This window comes from Crocodylus porosus, unplaced genomic scaffold (assembly GCF_001723895.1).
Source record: "Crocodylus porosus isolate Cpor-Errol unplaced genomic scaffold, CroPor_comp1, whole genome shotgun sequence".
In the NCBI taxonomy this organism is placed as follows: domain Eukaryota; kingdom Metazoa; phylum Chordata; order Crocodylia; family Crocodylidae; genus Crocodylus; species Crocodylus porosus.
In genome coordinates this window covers 34613028-34623140 of record NW_017728909.1, presented here as the reverse complement: position 1 = coordinate 34623140, position 10113 = coordinate 34613028, and positions in this window count along the sequence as shown.

Sequence of the window (10113 nt, the reverse complement as noted above, 5' to 3'; positions counted from 1 at the left end):
AAGTGTAGAAAAACAGGCACATTTATCTCAAGAACAATGCGGGCTCAAGCCCAAACAACCACAAAAAAAGGATATCTGTTTGCAATTTAGAAATAGTCCCATTACATTTTTCAATCTCCTGCTACTGGATTAATTTGTACCCCCAGTAATATCTGATTTGTGCACAGTTTACATTGCTGTTTGAAAACTATTATGTCTGGAGCATCATTCAAACCAATTAATCCCTGATTTTCATGTAATATGAATGGCATATTTTGCATGCAAAGCTGTGTTGTAGCATTATGTACCAAGGTTTTCAAAGTTCAGATTGATTAAATATAAAACAAATGCTTGTGTGATTGTCTCAACCACAAGCACATATGCTGAGAAATGTATTTACAGTTTAAACAAATTTAGTGACAGATTGAAAGAATCTAAAACGGTATGGCTTTTGAAACTGAAATACTTATTTTTTTAATAAAAGTATAGTAATTGCATATTAACTGTTATTTTTTTAAATTTTTTTGGAAAAATGAGGCATCCAACTCTCCACTTATTTTCTAATCACCATGGTTTAACAGCAGCTCACCTTGAGTCATTAGGACCATATTCTTGCAGCATCCTTGATTTTACTATAGGTTACTATGTAGGTACTGACCCAGTCTGACCTTTCTTCATATGACACTTGACATGATTGCATGTACAAGTTACCACAAATGATACCCGAATTAGAAACAATATGGAAAAAAATGTATCTAATCTCTTCCTGGCTTTCCCATTGAGGTTGCTGTTTCATAATAGTGTGGTTGAGTTCTGTGCTGTGAGATGCCCACAAACTGCAGCCAAAACCATTGTACCGAGCTGCACATGAAGAGTTACTCTTCTGAGGGGGGAAACAAGGACATAGTAGAACTAGAAAAAGCGTGACAGAAACGTCTAACTCAAACCTTGAGATGAAGAGCAGGGGGTGCAAAGTTGGATTGGAAAGTTCACTTTTACGCTTAGCAATGAGAGCTGGGTTTTCAGACTGGGAGATCTGGTGATCTGGTGATGCAAATGATCCAGAGAGCAGGAGAAATTGAGATCTGATCCTGCCTGCCTTGATCATGCTGAATGCTCTTATTCATCTTAAAGTCCCTGCGTTAATAGGGATGACTGGGCAGGATTACAGAACTGAAGACCGGCGGAAGATTGCAGAATAGTTTTTTTAATCTAAAATGAAGAACTATCATTTAAAATCATGATTAATTATGAGGTGAAGTGATAAGTAATATGGGTGAAATAATTGACATTTTAGCAGAACTATTGCTCTGTTTGTCTGAGTACCCACAACTGCCACTGATGTTAACCAGGAATTATTGTCCTTTGTTTTTTATCATGCTTGCCACCAAAATGTCTACAAAACCTTGCAGGCTCAGGATATTTATTTGTAGAATAAAATTTATATTTTTGTCTGGCAGAAAGAAGGGGACCTAAGTCCAATAAAGGAAAGGTACCATAACTTTGAGTATTACCACACTGAACTGCTAGGCACCTGGTCCCTAAAGTGGCATGTAGAATGCTGTTATACATTTAGGGTTCCTACCAATGCAAAGGGAAAGGCAGGTGCAAGGGGAATTTAGGTGCCTCAGAATGGGTATTGAGATAACCAGCACTCTGAGCAAGAATCTCCTTGGAGCTAGCTAAAAGGAAAATGCTGGGTACAAGGACAGGTCTGCTATCCTACTCCTCTCCAGGACTCAGGTGCAAGTCACTCAGAACTGTAGGGAGAGGTGGTTCCCTCCAAATAAGATTCATAGCTCCAAACTGTCTTTTAAGGTGCCTAGCACCTTTTTCAAAAGTGAAGCAGGATGGGAATGGAGTTCCTTTGCCCACAGGAGTAGCTGGGTTAATAAATGGCTTTTATATCCAATTTACTTTGGATCATACCAAATGACTTTAAAAAGCCACTTTTCTTAAAAGTACTTCCATGAGCATTAATTCCCTCTCCCTCTCCTCCCTGTCCAACCTACTGCAGTGACTTAGGGTTATGAATAGATGGATGGATAGAGATGCATAAGTGCCAGTCTGAGCTTTCAGGGATGTATTTGGTAGCTGTGTTGGTCTGAGAAAAAAGAAATGCAAAACTCTAGGACTCTTGGTTCAGAGGATGATACTTTTTATTAGACCAACTAAAAAATTGCAAACGAAGTGTCTTTTTCTGCAAGCTTTTGGGCACACATGCCCTTCCTCAGGCTCAGGGAATGCCGGGTAAGAGGAGAAAGCACTCCTTCCTTCCTGAAAATGATGCAGAAGGTTTGAAAGGTCATTGTACCTTCCTTATATCTTTGGCATCAAAGTGTTTTCAGCATGTAATAAGTGATCATATGATCTAGAATACAGCAGTCTTCCTAGTTCATCATGATCACAAAAGTTACTGAATAAAAATAAAGTAATTCCTGACGTTTAGCTCTTCCATGTGGGTACCGCATGAAATGCTGCAGGAAGAGCTATTAAGTAATAAAACCCATCCAAAACGTGCTCTTCAGCTGCTGGATTTCCCATTGCCCAGAACCTCAAAGAGATGAGTGCTACTTTTTGATTTGGACTAAATACCATGGGACTGTGTTTGTGGTGAGATAATGAGGAACACTATAGGGAAGCAATGTGAGTCCTAAGGAATGTATCTGTTTCTCAAAGAAGCCCAATCTGAATAATCTAGCACGCTCTTTGAAATGTAATAATCCTTTGTCTCGCTTCACAGTTTTCAATCCAAAATAAACTAGTCAACTGATTAAATGTAGCTCATTGTAAATCTTCTAGCCATCATCTCTCTTACGTAGGACACTTGCACCAAGGGACACAGTTGAAGTCACAAGAGTCTTGCCAAAAAGAGATGTGTTTTTTGCACATTCTAAACATATGACGCAAGTTTTGTGCTGCAAAAAGTTATTTAAATTAAAAGGTTTTTGTTCTTGGGGGATAAAAGGAACGAAAACAAACACATAACATGCAGTGCCTGTTTACAATACTGAAATAGATTAAGCATGTTTTAGTGTCTTGACTATATCAGTGCTTTTATAACTGAATAAATTAACTGAAGGGGGCCTCTAGACCTAAATAATGATGATAAAAATACCTTCTGCAATTAATTATATGGAATAAGAGCCAACTCTTATTTAGTATTTTTCTTAGATTGTATCTACCCCTGACTATAGCCCGGGCTTTTTTTCACTCATTGAAACAGGGGTCTCTTCTGCCGAGTTCACATTCAAATAGGTGTCAGGGGAACTTGTGGAAAAAATATAAACATCTTTATCCTTTTTATGACAGTGGCTCATTTGTAAAAGATGAACTCATGCAGCCTCTTAGCAAAATGTCAAGTACCAGTCATGTCTATCTCAGTTGCGAGGCATTTGATGCTTAGATCAGTAATTTTTTTTTTTTAATTGAGGAAAAATTTTAAAAAACACACAAGGGGACCAATGAACTATTCTGTAGCTCAAACAATCTATTTTTGTGTTTGTAATTTTAAGTGCTCCGCTCACTATCAGTCAGCCAGGCTAGCACCCGTACTGACTAGTACAAGAGCCTCCTCTCCCAACAAGCACAGAGCCTATTTCTAAGCACTGGAACACAATGGCTTGCTTATTTCCTTCCTCTGAGATTTGTGAAGAAAAAATGACTGAGTTCTTGAAAAGTCATTTCTTTCTGCTCTTCATGTTGCATTTCTGTGTGCTTTTCCCTCTTCCTTTTAATCTGCTTTACTGGAAAGACAGTTGGCACAGCATTTCTTTTTCTTTGCTTTAGTAGATTCAAATGTATATTGGCTCCCAAAATACCAGTGGCTATTTGTGCAAGTGTGAGAGGAATATATTCACCTTAACAAATTATTTCTGTTAGAAATGGAAATCAGTAGATTCCCCAGTACATCTAGTAAAATCTCAGGCAAGTTCAAAGCCATGCTTAATTTGACTGGGTAGCTCTGCTTTCATACTGCTGTTTCAGCAGAATAAAAGACCTTTTGGTTGGGTCATGGTGATGTTCAACCAGCCTACAGCAAAGGACCTTGAGTAGTGTGACACCAGCTGACAATCTCCCTTTTTTCCACAGCAGCAAAAAGAATCACCTACAGAAAGGAGGACAGAAGAGGATTTACCTAGTTAATAAAAGTAATTGGTGATAGAAGTAGGGTAAATTTTCAGATGGTCTGTTATCTGGCTGTGATTTCTTCCTGCAGAAGAACAATTAATAATTATCCCAAATACTGTTGTGATACTACCGAAAACTTTAGTTCTTGGATCGATGCCATAAAAACCCGTATAAAAAGATTTTTTTATATGGGTTTGCTGGATCAGCATAAAACTAATGAATTTGGTGTTGTCTGTAAAGTCTAACTGCAGATGACTGAATAAACAGTTCAGTTTGATCTTCCTATTCCAGCCTTGCCACCTTATTTGAAAATTGTATAACTAGTAAAAGAAGAAAATGTCCAATTCAATATTCAATTGCTGGTTAGTGATTTATTTGTGAACTTCCTTAGGGGGGCAGAGGGTGAGCCACAAAAGCTTTTAAAGCTGTGGATCAAGAAAAATAGTGCTGTGTCCAAATATATTTAGCAAATGATAATGCAAACCACAGACAAATATATAGAAGAGGAGAAAATACATTCCTTGGCTCAAGCTGGGAATTTATTAAATGTTTAGAGCCAGGGAAACAATAATTTAGAGGGGAGTTGTTCCCTGGCTGCTTTACTACTAATAAATCATTGCTGGTCATGCAATTTTTAGTGGTCCTAACAATTGCATTTTTCTTCGCATGGTCGTACTGAGAAACTTTTAACATTTTTCTTTTGGAGTATTCTTTATATTGTTAATAGGGAGTATGCAGTTATTTAGGGGAAGAATATGTGTATATGTCTATATTATGTATATATAAAATAGAATATCTGTGCATGACTTCTGAACTGGATCCTGGAAAGTTAGGAGGAATCCTAAATCATTTACAAGTGTGGTATTTCTGAACATCTTTTCCCAAGGTAAATGATGAGATATCATTTTAAAATGTTGAGGACATTACAACTCCTGCCTGCCGACCTCACACAGGGTGGTGTGTAAATTGATTGATTCGTGTTTCTAAAATATTTTAGATTCTCAGAGGACAGGTAATCTAAGAATGGAAAATATTCTTTAATAAGACTTGCAATGTAAAAATGCAAAGATAGTTTAACCACAAGCAGGCTGAGATCACCTTACAAGAGAGAGAGTTTGAAGTAAATTGAGATAACTACAAGCAGAGGTGATATGAGCTTATGACAGAGAATATTGTAACATTTTAATACTGTAATATTTATTCCTTAGAACATGGCGAAGGTAGGGCAGGGTAGCACTTTAAAAACTAATTTGTTCAGAGTGGTATAAGCTTTTGTAGGTGAAAACATAATTTATCAGAGGCTGATGAAGTAGGTTATTGCCTACAAAAGCTCATCCCACCTTCTACCTGGCTATAGACTAACCCAACTAACAAAACTCAGAAGCAACAGAGCGGTAGATCCTGAGGACTGAAAAAAGAGCTTTAAGCGAGGAAGGGCAGAAGTGCACTTCCATGGTTTTGAATGATTGTCTACATAGATTCAAACCTTGCATCTTCCACCTATGCATATGTGCATCATACATGAGAGCTCATATTCTGGAGGGCAATAGTATCTGTTGAAGATGTACTTACCTCCTTGGTGTCTTCACCTCCTATCCCTGAGGCTATAAAGGAGGAATAGACCCAACCACCCTTCTTACTATTGAAGCCCTTATGGTGTCCACCTTCTTCTCTGTCACTGTTATGTTCTGTAGTCAGATTTGGTGACACAGTGATTGTGATTAGTTAGTTAGTATAAGTATTAGCTAAATACTTATCTTTTAGCCTGTCTGTTGGCTTTAAAAAGAAGAGAATATATTTTCTGGTTTTTACTAATACTTTACAGCTAGGTTTGAAGCACCTCCTCCTCCCAAAACCAGTCAAACCTAAATCTCTGAGTTTTCAGACAAACTTTCCCCCAATGTTTCTGTGCAATTCAACTATGGATACTTAGTTCAGGGTCATTTTTGTTTGTTTCTCACCACTGCTTTTCCTGCCACTCCTTTCCAGAGAGATTCAGAGGGCTAGGGTTGTGCACCTGAAGTTATTACTTCTGAAGTATGCCAAGAAAGTTCCTTGGACAACAAAAGCATTCGAAGAGGAGTTTTTTTTCCTTCATTTAACATTGGGGAGGGGGAGGAATTCCCTTGTCTTAGAATCATATACAAAGGCAGTGTGGGGGAGGGAAGGTAGGCGACTGCTGTGACTCAGGACCATAGCCACAGCTATGGTCCTTCCCCTCACATCCCCCACCACCTTTGCACCTCACCACCTCTCTCCCACCCCATGTAGCCTCTGTTCACCCCTTTCCCCTCCCCTCTCCTCTCCCCCACCCACCCATTTACCATTGCTCTGCTCTGGCAGGCTCTGTTCCCGCTGCAGCTTGGGTTACTAAACATAATCCCAGCCCAGCCCATAGCAGGAGAGCACAGTCCGCATGGCTGCTATGGGGGCAGGGCTGTCTTCAGTATCCCAGGCTGGTATAGGATGAAGCTTGCTGGCAGAGCAAAGGTAAGGGGCAGAGGAAGCAGGGAGCAAAAGCTGGGGGCAAGAGGGGAGCGGAGGTAGGAGGAGGAACAGAATGGGAGAGGGGTGGGGGAGGGGAAAAAAGACCTGAGGCAGCAGGGGTTGGGCAGCCAGGTGGCAGGGTGGCAGACATAAGCAGGGGCAAAGCTGCTTCACCTCCCCATACAGTGCAGCAGTGTGGGGATGAATATAAACAACCCCTCCCCCCCATAATTAGATTCTATATCTAGAAAATTATACCAAATTTATAGCAAATGTATCATTTTTTGTTTATAGAATCTAATTATGGGGGACTTTTAAATTCAGGTTTGTCTTAGACTTAAGTAAATTGAATAGCTAGAGGTGGGAGGAAATTTTCCATCTGACCATTTTTCCACTAGAAAAAGCCATTTAATCAAAATAGCAACTTCCTCACTTTTCAGTTGAATTGAATGAGTTTAATCAAATGCAGGTTTGGTAATGTTTCAACTTTCTATTTCATCATTTTTTGAATGACTGCTTTGACTTTTTGTTTCAAAGTGTTTATTTTATTTTTTTTTTAAAGTCAGAGTCCAAATGACACTTTTCTGTTTTATCAGAATAGAAAGGTTTTCAACTTCTGAAAATTCAGAATGTAGTATTTTATTCCAATTGTACAAATTATGAAATTTCCTATATAGATGGAACTCCAATTACCAGATAACTATTGATACAGATGAGACTTGTCCTTCTATCCAGTCCTTCTTTTGACAGCTGCCCGATGATCTTTCTGAGGAGCAAGATGCCCCAGATATCCCAACTGGCAAATTTGATCCACTTGACAATTCTTCAAGATAGTGAGCAAGAGACATTGTTCAGAGATAGGAAGGGATGCAGGTCTTCCTGCTGGAACCCTTGCAGTTGAAAGACAAAATTTGACATAGTAAGACCACCCAAGCTCTGTAGTCAAAGGACAACCAAAGGGCAAAAAGTTGTCTTTCAGTTCTTGTAGCATCCATAAGGCACCAACTAAATTAGAAAAGAAATTGGAAAAGATTATTAAAGAGGCCATCCTTAACAGACTAGCTGATGGCAATATCCTGAGGGTTACCCAGCATGGGTTTGTTGTGGGTAGGTCTTTGCTTGACCATTCTCAGTTCCTTTTATGACCAGGTGACCTATCACCTGGACAAGGGGGAAGAGATTGATGTTGTATATCTTGACTTCAAAAAAACCTTCGATCTGGTATCCCATGATCACTTGTTGACACAACTGGCTAACTGCGGCCTTGACCTCACCACGATCCGCTGGCTGGGGAATTGGCTCTGCAGTAGGACCCAGAGGGTGGTGGTTGATGGAAGCCAATTGTCGTGGTGCCCTGTGACCAGTGGGGTCCCTCAAGGCTCTGTCCTAGGGCCTATACTGTTTAACATCTTCATCAACCATGTGGACATTGGTGTCAGAAGCGGGCTGGCCAAGTTTGCCAACAACACTACACTCTGGGGTAAAGCATCCACACCTGATAGGTGGGTGATCTAAGCAGTTCTTGACAGGCTCATGAAATAGGCGGATGAGAACATGATGGTGTTCAACACTGACAAATGCAAGGTTCTCCACCTTGGGAGGAAAAACCTGCAGCATGCTTACAGGCTTGGCAGAAGTGCACTTCCATGCTTTTGAATGATTGTCTACATAGTTTCAAACCTTGCATCTTCCACCTGGTTAGCACTACAGATGAAAGGGACTTGGAGGTCATGATCGACCACAAGATGAACATGAGTCTTCAGTGTGATTCTGTGGCTAGTAAAACGAGCAAAACTCTGGCTTGCATCCATAGATGCTTCTCAAGCAAATCCCAGGATGACATTCTCCCGCTGTACTTGGCCTTGGTGAGGCTGCAGCTGGAGTACTGCGTCCAGATTTGGGCTCCACAATTCAAAAAGGATGTGGAGAAGCTTGAGAGAGTCCAGAGGAGAGCCACATGCATGATCAGAGGTCAGGAAAACAGACCTTATGAAGAGAGGCTGAGAGCCATGGGACTCTTCAGCCTAGAAAAGGGCAGGCTCAGGGGTGATCTGGTGGCCACCTATAAGCTTATCAGGGGTGCTCATTGAACAAGCTTTATTTAAAATGCCCCTGCTGCCATTTTGTATCGTGGAATGCTGAAAACACAGGACATCATGGGTGCTTTAATTGGAGTGGCTCCGACAGCTGCTCTAATTAAAGTATGACCACCCCACTCTGGACCACATGTATAGATGTCCTATGAGTTGAGAACTTATTATGAGTTCTGGAGTCTCCAGCCAGATTCCCAAAAGCTAATATCCTCTGTTGCCCTTCTAAGTATCTATGGTTAGATCCTTTCCCATAATGCAAGGAAAATTGACAGATATGGAGGAAAAGCCATTTATGCTGGCACAACTGTCATAAATTGGCCATTAATACCCTTGGACTAGAAATTACAAGGAGGCTTCTAACCATCAGAAGTGTTAGGTTCCTAGAACAGACATCTAGAAGGAGCAAAAGAAACAAAATAACATAGCCAGGCTTCACAGAATCATAATATAGAAAATCAGGATTGTGGGGGACCTCAGGAGGTCATCTAGTCCATCCCCCTGCTTAAAGCAGGACTGTCCCCCAACTAGATCATCCCAGCCAAGGCTTTGTCTAGCTGGGTCTTAAAAATCTCCAAAGATGGAAATTCAGCAACCTCTCTAAATAACCTATTCCAATGCTGTACTACCCTCCTTATGAGAGAGTTTTTTCCTAATATCTAACCTAAACTTTCCCTGCTGCAACTTGAGGCCACTGCTCCTTGTTTTGTCATCTGCCATGATTGAGAACAGTCCAGCTCCATCCTCTTTCAAACCATGCTTCAGGTAGTTCAAGGCTGTTATTAAATCCCCCCTCAGTCTTCTCTTGTCAAGACAAAAGAAGCCCAGTTCCCTCAGCCTGTCCTCAAAAGTCATGAGCCCCAGCCCCCTAACCATTTTTTTTGTCCTCTGCTGAACTCTCCAATTTGTCTACATCCTTTCTGTGGTGGGGGTCCCAAAACTGGACCCAGTACTACAGATGTGGCCTCACTAGTACTGAATAGAAGGAAGTAATCGCTTCCTTGAATCTGCTGGCAACACTCCTACTAATGTAGCCCAGTATGCTGTTAGCCTTCTTGACAACAAGGGTACACTCTTGGCTCATACTCAGCTTGTCCACTGTAACTCCCAGTCCTTTTCTGCAGAGCTACTGCTTAGCCAGTTGGTTCCCAGCCTGTGCCCATTCATGGGACTGTTCTGTCCTAAGTGCAGGGCTTTGCACATTTCCTTATTGAACCTCATGAGATTTCTTTTGGTCCTGTCCTCCAAATTGCCTATGTCTCTTTGAGTCCTAGCCCTACCCTCCAGCATATTTACCACTCCCCTCAGCTTGGTATCATTTTTGTTGATGAATAAATTGAACAAAAATGGCCCCTAGGGCATTCCACTTGATACCATCTGCCAACTAGACATCAAGCCATTAATTATAACCTTTTGAGCACTAATG